We start from the raw sequence: 12,139 nt of genomic DNA on the forward strand, positions 1-12,139 counted from the left end.
AAAAGCTGATTTTTAATCTTTAAGGAGATTATCCTTTCTGGGGGTCTGATTCATTAGTCTTATCAAGCTAATTTGCATGACGCCCTCCTCATTTTACGAGACAGATCCTCTCATGGTTAGGATAAGTCTGACCACTTGGCGACCCTGTTTGATGCTGAGGTCCGTGGATTTCCTGCTGATTTTAGAGATGACTTTTCTAGATTTTTCGTCAACCTACAGCTGGTCTGGACGACAACTTCTTGACCTAAATCAAGAAGCGCGTGTCTTTTATGGATGACTTTACTTCCTTTTAATGATGGAATTGATTCATCGTGTAGATCCATCTTTTCTTTTATCTTTATTATAATATTGTGGGTAAAACAGTCAATTTAGTCCAAAACAAAAGCACCTGCAGTAACTTTACAGAAACATGTGATAGATAGTTTTTTAATTGAATAACTTGGTACATTCTCCTCATACTTGGCTTTTTTTCATGCGTCTTTTTATATCCTAATAAATAAATTCAAGCGTTTTAGTTGTTTCTCAATTTATGTCCTTTCCGAGGTAACAATAATTTCGGAATTAACACCTAGTTTTATCGTTCATAAATATGTATAAACATGATTTTGAATTCATTTAGTTGAAAAATTTTAAAATTTTCACAATATTTAGAAAATAAGCCAAGTATAAATCCGAAAGAATTTATAACCCTTCCCCACACTTGAGATCATGCAGTGCCCTCATTTGCATGAAATCAGACTCTAATTATAAATTCATGAGGGTGAGATGTAGAAAAGTGATTGAAAATACCCAGTTTGTAATTACAAAGCTCATCGAATGATAGATGGCGTGCCTCATCATTCATTCCTTCTTGTTTTATCACACATGTTTTTTTTTTCAAAAACGGTTGCTTTTCTGAACTGTTTGCTAATATTTGAAAATGCATCTTTTACCCTAACTCATCATGCATTTTTATTAACGAGTTATGCACTAACCCGCACTCCTAATTTAACGTTAAGTGGGGTTAGACTTCCCCACACTTAGCTGACGACATGTGAAGTCGGTAGAATAAGTTCCACGAATTAAAATAGTGAGCCAGTTATTTATATCTCGGGTGGTGTATGATATATCAATGGGTTTAAAGTTTAGACTCATCCGATCGTCACTACTTAATTCTTTTTTAAGTGTAGCTTTTAGTAAATGGATATGTCTCTTTTCTGGTTCTTGGTCAAATGGATCGATATACACCGACATACATATTTCTATAGGGTGGACAATTCCTAACATTTCCTTCCGTTTATTCTCGGGATCAAAGTTTTCACTCCTATTACCCAATTGGGTGAAATTCGAGGTGTCAATATCTATTACAGCTTGTAGTTCATCTTTGGTAGATGACTCGTCTATTGAGAATATTGGGTTAGAAGGTTGTGGAATGGTGAATTTCGAGATCGAAGAAAATTCTTCTTCATTAATGGTACTTATCTGTCCCACCATTTTGGTCTCGGGGGTAAAATTTTCAACGTTATCATTTTCCCAGGAGTACCAATTTGTCACCCTTACTTCTTCTTCATCCATTGATGGATCGATGATTTCGTCGGTAGAGGTTAATATGTCGATATGTTGTGAAATTAGTAAAGCTGAATAAAAAGTATCATCGGGATAATTGGTGATTTCGGAGCTCTCGAATTCATCAAAATTCGATGATATGAGATTTTCTTGCACAATACTCCTCAGATCAACAGGTGTGTAATCTGATAGAGTTTCAGCGTGCCGATTTACAAACTCTCTCATTTGTTCATTTTGAGCATCGAGTTCTTCGAGTTTGATTTTCATATTGTCTAAAAGATTTTCAGACACATAATTTTCCTCATCTTCTGGTTGTTGAGTTTGGAAATATGCTTGGGAATAATCCCAATTTGAATTGTATTTTTCATAATCATTCCATTCAGGTTCCGTGGGTGCGTAATTTTCCATAGGAATGTAATAAAAACATTCCCATGTTGAGTGATAATCTCCACAGATTTCACAACCAGTTATTGTTTCGTCATTCGTGATCTAAGATTGACTGAACGAATTGTCATCAACACCCGTTTGAGAGTATTGATTAAATTGATTTCGGATGTCATAAAGAGTTTCCAAAATATTCTCGAGATTTTCCATAATGCGCTTATTACCAAATTTTAGCTACAATGTGGTGCATTTACTTAATTATCCTATTAGTTATAAAAATAAAAATTATATAAGTTATCAAATTAATAGACTTTTCTGCTTTTGCCCACGTTTCGAATAGCCAATAGATGTAGCAGGGAGCCAGAACCCTTTAAATCGGAAGCTCACAACTCAGCCACTAACAAATCCAACTATTACTACGAAGCAGAAAATTTGGATGTCTATCAATTTAACCGCTTAAAATAATTTTTCGTTTGAAAAATAAAAATCTATGTCCTAAAAACTAGCGTGTCGAGAAATAAGAAAGAAAAAGATTACGCGTCGAAAAACGTAGAAAAGTAAAAATAAGAAAGAAAAACGTCGAAACTTAAAAGTCTAAAAACTAAATCTAAAAAGTTGCGCCTAAAGGTCTAAAGGTAAATGCAATTTTATTCGGAAAACGGCAATTACTTATAAGGCACTAAAAAATTAAAGCGAAAAACGGCGTCGCAAAATTCTAAAGCGCCTAAATCTTAATTCTAAAGAAAAAGCACTTAAAGGATTTTACGGCAAAGTCTAAAAACTAAAAATATAAAATAAATACGGCAAAACTAAATTTAAAACTATATAGCGAACGATAAATATTACGAAATAAACGATAAAAATACAAATTATAACTAAAATGATAAAAATACAAATTTTATAAAAATATTATTTTTATATTATTTATTATATAAACATATTAAACTATATAATTAAAAATAATAATTAAAACTTAATATTACTAATTAAAACTAAAACTAAATAATAAATTAATTAATACAATAATTGATTTAAATAATAATAATTATATTTAAAACCTACTTGTAATTAATGCCCGAAATCAGGCCTGTCAGGTCACCCCATGCGACCGCATGGTTTTACAACACCCGGCTCATGCGATCACATGGGCCTGGGTTCCAGGTTTTTTTTTTTAATTTTATATTGTTTTTCTAAAAATTATATATAAAAATATTTACACAAATATATATATTAAAAATATAGCGTTTCGCCGAGTCCCCGGCAGCGGCGCCAAAAACTTGATGTTAAAGCGAAGGGGTATAAAATACTATTACTTTTTACAAGGAAATACTATTAAATAACACAAGTTTTAATTATTTATTTATAGATGGGATATACCTAAACCTTGCTACAACACTTATAGGCAGTGTACCTAATCGTAAAGTAGTGTAGTTTTTAGTAAGTCCGGTTCGTTCCATAGGGAGATGGCTTATTTCACACTATATTTTAATTAACTATATTTGTACAAAATATATATAATTATATATAATAATATATAAAAGGGGGTTTACCGTTTAATGACCGGTTTGTCGGTTTTATATTTTAAGTCACAATTAAAACCTAATGCAAAATATAAATGACGATAATTTAAGTGCGTAAAATAAATAACAATATAATAATTATGCTTATTTAAACTTCTGTAACCATGATGTTTGACGTTTTGATTATTTATTACCCTGGGTTAATTGTCCTTTGTCCTGGATGTAATTGAAACCTATCTGGGTTTTGCCCATAATAGTTCATCGGTCATAATTATAAAATGCTCGGCAAATTTAACCTTATACCCGAAGTCAAATATTCCAACTAATTAGGGATTCGAACTGTAACAAGGTCTTAATACTTTGTTTAATGAATACACCAGGTTATCGACTGTGTGTAATCCAAGGTTTTAATACTTTGTTAACAATTACACCAATTACCCTTGAATGTAATCCACCCCTGTTTTAATGAGTCCATTAACTATTAATCCATCCCCGTGTCCGATCAAATGAACAATAATTCGTACTTATAAATATCCCGCCCATCGTGTCCGATTAAGCGTATGTGGTTATATATAGATACGTCAAATCATAACCTTTATATTAAATTAACGAGGTATCGTTAATTTAATATAAAGCCCATTAATAGCCCATAGTCTAATTTCCACAAGTGTCACTCTTTTGTCCAAACCCCAATTATGGTACAAAGCCCAATAACCCCGTCTTTAATATTTAGTCTAACATCACGATTACTTTGGCTTAAATAAGCATAATAATAACTTAGTTACGAGACATTAATTTTAAAAAGGAAAACATAACTTACATTGAGTATTTATCGCGTAGTGTTACACGGACAGAATTTCGACTTCAAAACCCGTAAAATAACCTTTACATAACCCAAACTAATCTAATATAAAACTAAACTAATATATATATATATATATATATATATATATATATATATATATATATATATATATATATATATATATATATATATATATATATATGTATGTATGTATGTATGTATATATATCTTACAGAGGGAGTAATATATTTATGGTATATATTTCGGCCAGAATTCTGTGGCTTTTATAGACCTGACCAAACTTTTGGGGCCATGCGATCGCATGGCTCCCCTTTGTTATTTCCATGCGATCGCATGGCATAGAAATCCAGCTCACATTGCCTTGGACACTAGCTTGTCGACATGATATATAAATATATATAATATATATAATATATATATATATATATATTATATTATATTATATTATATTCTTGTGTATAGTAGACTTGTAATTTTTGGTCCGTTGAGTCGGGCGTTGATAGTTGGCTCAGGTCCCGGTTCCGGATTTTTGAACGTCCTTTCGTACGATTTAATATCTTGTACTTTGCGTTTTGCAATTTGTAATTTGCACAAAAAATTATTTTCCTTAACTCCCAAAATCCGCGCAAGTCTTTTAACTCAATTTTTGGGACGCTTTTGAGTGCACTATGGCTTTAAGGACCCTTTTCCAGTTTTAGGACGCTTTTTTTCTTCAATTCTTTAATCTTCGTGCTTTTCGTTTCGTAACTTGTACTCTTGTTAATTTTAGACTTTTCTCATCATTAATTTGAACCACTTAAATTGTATCTTGTACATTTGAGCTTTTTGGACGTTTTTGTCTTCGAATCTTCGTTTTCGCCTTTTGTCTTTGCACTTATTTATTATAAATGAATATCACTTGGAAATAGAACAATTGCAACTGAAAACTTTACATATCGAAAGGATATTGATACTAAATATATGTTTATTTGGAGCACTATCAGCTCTATCTTCGATTATTCTAACTGCTCCACCTTGCGCCTATGGTCAGTGTGCCATGCATGCACCATATTTATCGTCTTGTTCGCGTCCTTCTCACCACCTTTCTTCTGATTTGGAGTGGTTTTTTCTGTCACATTGTTTTATGTTGAAGATATCTTCTTCTTTACAGGTTTCAGATGATTAAGCTCGTCTCTCCAAAGGCAATCAATCACTTTTTCTATAAAAGCCTTTCATCGATCAATTTTGTGTCCATAATCATCATAGAACTCACAATATCTAAGTTTATGTCGTCTTGCATAATATGACATCTTCTGTGGCACTGAAAATGTCAGGAAAATTGGCTCTGTTTCTAGGATATCCTTTGGTGTTGTCGTTAATTCGCGCATAATTGCAAAATTCTGACTTGGAAAATGCCCTTTCTCTTGACCACTATTGCTAGATATGCGAAACTTATTGTTGTACCTTGAAGACCCATAACCCAGATTGTACCTGTTTCTCTTGATCTTGGATCCACCAAGTTGTCCTTGATAAGAATCATCGTCGTTACTTCATCGATTGTCAGAGTTCTTACCACTGTTGAGCGTGGTATCTTCTTGCGCACGCATATGCTTGTCCGCTTCTTTAATTGCTCCTGATAGAGTGTCAGGGACTTTCATGCGCAAGCGCTGCCACGAAGGAAGATGCCTGTGTCTATACAAACCATGTATGAATCCAGATACTTTTTGACTTTTGGGAAATCCTAGGATCTTTGCTACTTCCTTGGTGTATCAGTCAATAAATTGACCCAGGGATTGCTTTACCCTCTGCCTGATGTCATGGCATTCCACATGTGTTCTCCTTCTCGTGTTCATGTTATGAAAATTTAACAAGAAGCGCGCCCGGAGATCACTATAAGAATTGATGAGCGGTAGTGGTAGATTACTGAACCAGACTCCATCTCAACTCCATGTAGTAGAGTTTGAAACACTTGGTTTCATCGTTACATGCTTAAACGCGCCGTTCCTTCGTATCGTTGTAAGAAATCATCGGGATCTCTCATTCCGTCGTTCCATCCCATAGCTAATGGAATGATTGGCGGAGATGCAGGCACGTGGTTAGCGATGTAAGGCGCAAACTTTTCATTGGCAGGCGTAATTTCCATAAAGGGTTTAACTATTTAACCCATTATGCCAGCATAGAAGTTATCCAACACATTTCCCCTCTTATCTGGTACTTGGAAGGCTGAAGCATATTTATCTGTCGTGGCCTGAGCCAAGAGCACGAGCAAATCGACTTGACTCTTTTTCTTGTTCTCCTCTGCAGAACCCTAAGTGCACCCTGACGACGTACCTGGAGTAAACAGAGTTGAAAACTTGGGGATGGGTGTTTCACGTTGTAAGAACAAATTATCTAAGGGGGTCCTGACATCAGTGGAATTCACGATTTTGATGTTTTTTCCCGCCCGATATTCGCATGCGCTAGTCGGTGTCATCACACGCCTTGTGTGAATTGTTGACCTTGGCATTGAGTACACATGATTAGACCCAAATGTGGTAACTAGGATTTCTTCCTCATCTTTGTCATCATCATCCTTTTCAACGGGTGCTCCATACTTACCAGATATTTGTAACAGCAATTTTGGTGGCACCTCCTGTGATGTTGGAGGAACTGCGATTGATGACGTTGTTGATTTTTCTGGAACTTTGCTGATTCTTGTCTCGAGATTTTGTTGCTGACCGGTGTCTTTTCTTGGTTCGATTGTTTCAATCCCGTCTATCCAGTCGCTGGGGAAAGAGAAAATTGATTGTTACTAGATTTATGACTACCAGCCATTGCTACCTGTTACAAAAAACAGCCATAGACGAAAAGATTAGAAGTTTCATAGGTAATCGTTAATGACATACAAACTTCTCATGCAGTTCTATTTTTGGTCCCACGGATGGTGCCATTTGATCGAACATAAATCTATTCCAAGAAAAAGATTCATGTTGAGTACCAGTGAGAGTGCTTAAGGAAAATACGGGTTTTATCTTTGGTACGGTTTATCGTGAATAACCCTAGTTGAGATGATGATCTACGAGAGGGTGATCAAAACCTAGTCCACCATTTATGGCAAGTGCCGCAATAATGGCCACTAGGGTGGTTGCATATGGTTTATGTTCATGGAACACACCTGTTACCGTAATGTTGTTTCCTGGATGCAATCGATAATCGAATAATACAGAAAACGTATATGTTGAATGAATGAGGTTAGGGTTGTATTTATAGTGAAACTCTAACCCTAGATGCTCCTTAATTGGTTGTAAATCCTTCCCGAATAACAACCATAAATAATGGCATATTAGTTATGAAAGGATTACATTTTAATTAAGGATAAGATCATCTAAGATTGTTTACGTATGTGCCAATCAAGAATGCATAATGTGCCATCCATTATTGTTTAGGGTTACTCATGAATTACGTGTGCACATCACGTGATACGCACGAGTGTCATGTGCGAAGGTACGCGTATTATTAATTGGTAAAGAGGCAGAATAGCGTAGAAACTTGATTCATGAATTACCATTATTGCCTTAACCTGTAGCACTCATGTCTATCCATTGTGATAGTGCTGCTACATTGGCAAAGGCTTATAGCCAGATCTACAATGGGAAGTCCAGACACTTAGATGTTAGACATAGCATGATTTGTGAACTCGTCACGAATGAGGTAATTTCTATAGTGGTTGTGAGGTCACAACAGAATTTAGTTTATCACTTGACGAAGGGACTGGCAAGAAACTTCTTTGACAAGTCTGCTGTGGGGATGGGTTTAAAGTCCACATAAATTTCTAATTATAAGATACCCAATTCCCTTCTTATAAAAATCAGAAGTTGAATTCAATGAGGAAGGCGTATACTTAGAAATTGGAGTACATAAATTTTGTATCATCTTATATAAGGTATTTACTCGGACCAGCTGAAGGTAAGGTTGAAGTTTAGCTTCTATACGGTTCATTTGAAAAAAGTGCAAGAGCTGGTGCATGATTGAATTGAACTACCTATGTGAATGTGAAGTTTTTCCGCTTCAAGAAAGCTTTGGACTTTCGATTTGGATACATTCACGAATGGATATGAACACATGGCTTGTAAAGTGTCGGGATATCATTAAAGTATTTGAAAACTTATGTGTATGTTATTTTTTCAGTTATTCAAATGGGTTGAAGGGTTCAATTCTAAGAACACCCTAATTCTCGAACATTTAGAATGTCTAATGTAATAAGGTGGAAATTTAATCTTCAAGATTTTTTTATTCATGCATGAGCTTTGTTTTGATTGTTTAATTCTCATGAAACGAATTGCACTAAATTGGGGAGGATTGTTGAAAATTTAATGTAATTGAAGGATTTAGTTTACACTTGTAAATGGGTTAGGAGGTATGGAGTGTAGACCCATTAACTGATAGACTATCCAGACCCAAAAGTGGTTTTTCATTATTTACTATCTTGACTTGGTCTAGTAGAAATTTGACTAAGTATTTTTGTGCTATGTCTTCTTAGTCAACTTAAATTTGACTAAGTATTTTTTGTGCTATGTCTACTTAGTCAGCTGAAAATTTGACAAAGTGTTTGGTGCTCCCTCTTAAGAGGCAGCACAAGAAAGTGCTGAAGAGGCAACACAAGTTTGGTGCTCCCTATAACAGCACAACAGGCAACACGAGAGGCAACACAAGAGGCAACACAAGAGGCAACATCAAAAGACTTATTAAAATTCATTGTGTTTTGCTACTCCCTAGGCAGTACGGTTTTTTTCCTTGTGTAGCAAGGTTTTTCTACTCTATGGATAGCAAGGATTTGCTACTCCCTCTTACGGGCAGCAAGAAAAACATTTCGCTCGAATATTGAGTTTTAGCGTGCTGTCAAGTTTTAGTAAAATACGGAAGGATTATTTCTGTAACCACTTATGCTATCTTTGTGGAAATGATAATTTTTGTTTACGAAAAATATTATAATCTCAACCACTTTGAATATTACGAGAGATATTCATGGAGAATTAATCAACCAATGGATTTGAATATATCTTCTTCCATAATTACGAGTGCCTATAAATACATAGACGAATTATTCATGAGATATATACAATACGAAACCTAAATACTATTCTACGAAAGAGTTCTTTTTTTTAACAAAAACAAGAACATAATCTCTGTCTTATCCAAAGTGATATTCGTGTAACACAGGCAATTGGGGTCGAATAATTAATTTCGGAAAGCCATACCACGATTCAGTGATTTATCCGCTCTTCCATTATTTTACCCTACACGAAACTTTAAAAGCTCCAACACACACACACATATATGTGTGTGTGTGTGTGTGGGCGTGGGCGTGGGAGTGGGCATGTACGTGTGCGTGTGCGTGTGCGTGTGTGTGTGTGTCGAACTGGTACTCTATGCATCCCAATTCAATAGTCCTTATACAATAAATACATATACTTTGAGAAAAATTATTATCACATTGTACTACTTTTTAACTATACAACTTTACCTCATATTATTTACATATTTTTTTTAATTATACGTTAGTTTAAAAGAATGTTGCTCATTATGATTATCTATTTATGAAAATAGATTATTGATATTGGTCAATACATTAAGGAAAATTTAGCTAATTAAATAAGAAGGAAAAATCAAAAATAGATATTAATATATTCGATAAAACTAAAAAAAAAAAAATATGGAAAAAAATTACATGTTATTTATTTAAAGAAAAAAATCAAACAAAACCAATGGAATGAAATAGCGTTAAATCAACATACACTCTATTACTTGGGAAACGTCGTCGCTTTGGACAATACTACATATGGTTATTTCTTAAACGACATAAAAATTCACTTCCTTTAGTACATGCTAGAAAAAGTTCGGACTGCGCGTTGCATCGGTTGCATGGTTGCATTTGAATATACGTTGTTTGGTACATGTTTGTAGTATAAGACGATATATAGGTACAAAATGACTACGTATGTCTACTACTTATTACATATATACATAATGTTTGTACATTTAAAAATTTTAAAAACACGATATTTAAAGGATACACGATATTTTTCATGTTGCAGTAGGACTCGAACCTAGATCTTTTCCCTTACAAACTAATGAACTTAGCACTTACTCTAGACATCTACATGATATAATTAATTGAGTTTATTTATTATGTATATAATTTATTAAAAATGTTTCTTTTTAAAAAAAGCTCCGTTTCGAATATAATTAGTTGCGTTTTGTTCGTAAAATTATTTCGAGTTGAACGGTGATAATGGAGAAACCTAACTCGCGTTGGGAAAAAAGATATATCCCGTAAAAAAAATTAGGTGAATTTTCTTTAGTTATTATTGTAATAAGTTAGAAAGTTATAACTTATTAAAAATGATATAATTAATTGAGTTTATTTATTATGTACATAATTTATTAAAAATGTTTCTTTTTAAAAAAAAGCTCCGTTTCGAATATAATTAGTTGCGTTTTGTTCGTAAAATTATTTCGAGTTGAACGGTGTTAATGGAGAAACCTAACTCGCGTTGAAAAAAAAGATATATCCCGTAAAAAAAATTAGGTGAATTTTCTTTAGTTATTATTGTAATAAGTTAGAAAGTTATAATTTAAACCCTTTAAGTTATAATTTTGGTCCACTTTTACCCCTAAAAAGCTATGAAAATTTTCCTTGGCAAAAACGTATTATTCAATGCATAAAACGACCAAATTTTTTGTTGGGTTTAGTAGATATGTATTATTCAATGCATAAAACGACCAAATTTTTGGTTTGGTTTAGTAGATATGAAAATTTTTCTTGGCAAAAACGTATTATTCAATGCATAAAACGACCAAATTTTTGGTTGGGTTTAGTAGATATGAAAATAACATGTATGATAATAATAATAATATAATTGTTTCTGCTTTCTAGCTTCTCCATAGTTTAATAAAATCAGATAAAATCATCAAATAACCGTCTCTTAATCGATTTAAGAAATTATGTTTTGGATGGTTGAAGACAATTATAGATACACTTTAAAAAATTGTTAGATTATTAATTGGGTCTCGTTTGTATACGATATTTAACAATTTTGTGAATTTGTATTAAACTAAAGTAAATAAATAAAATGTAAGATTAATGTTTTGTTTGAGGTCCAATATGCGATTACTTATTGTTGATGAATATGAAGTCCGGGACGCTGCAGGTACTATGGATCCTCTAACTCCCTATCGGGTTGCTTTCCCAGGTCTCGCCGATGTTGCTTGTAGGTCGTGATGTGCCTTGAGATGGCCGTCTCCTGCCACCCCCCTCAGTGTAGAATCCGCTCCCGGGTCGTCGTTCTGCTGCGTCTGGCCCGTCCTCTAGGCACCTTTGGAAGACAAGGAGTGTGAGAACGAACACGCTTACATTTACCCCATACCATAGGGACTTTTCATCAGCTGCAGGGTTTGGTGGCCCGAAATTAACTTGCCTTCGCCAAAAGGCCTCATCTCTACAAGCCCGCCTCGCTAGGCGTCCCTCTCGCAGTAGAGTTTCAAACCTAGTTTGGGTGACCTTGAGTCACATTTTGGTGAAATTGGGTTATTATCACTAGTCTTTAGTGATTAGGTGTGTTCAGGTCTTGGTTAACCTAGTTTGGGTGACCAAAGTGCAATTTGGGTCAAAATTGCACTTGTGTGTTTAGGGTCAAGCTATTGGTGGTCATTGCTTGGTGTTGTGATTTGAATGCTAGGTGAATTGCTTCGGATTGCTCATGAAGCTCTAGCTCGTATCAGCTCAATTAAGTGATCAAGGTAAGTGGAATATTTATATGTATATATATATATATATATATATATATATATATATATATATATATATATATATATATGTTGCTCGTTTGTAGGTGAAGTGGCAAGT

Source organism: Rutidosis leptorrhynchoides, chromosome 7 (genome assembly GCF_046630445.1).
Source record: "Rutidosis leptorrhynchoides isolate AG116_Rl617_1_P2 chromosome 7, CSIRO_AGI_Rlap_v1, whole genome shotgun sequence".
Lineage (NCBI taxonomy): Eukaryota > Viridiplantae > Streptophyta > Magnoliopsida > Asterales > Asteraceae > Rutidosis > Rutidosis leptorrhynchoides.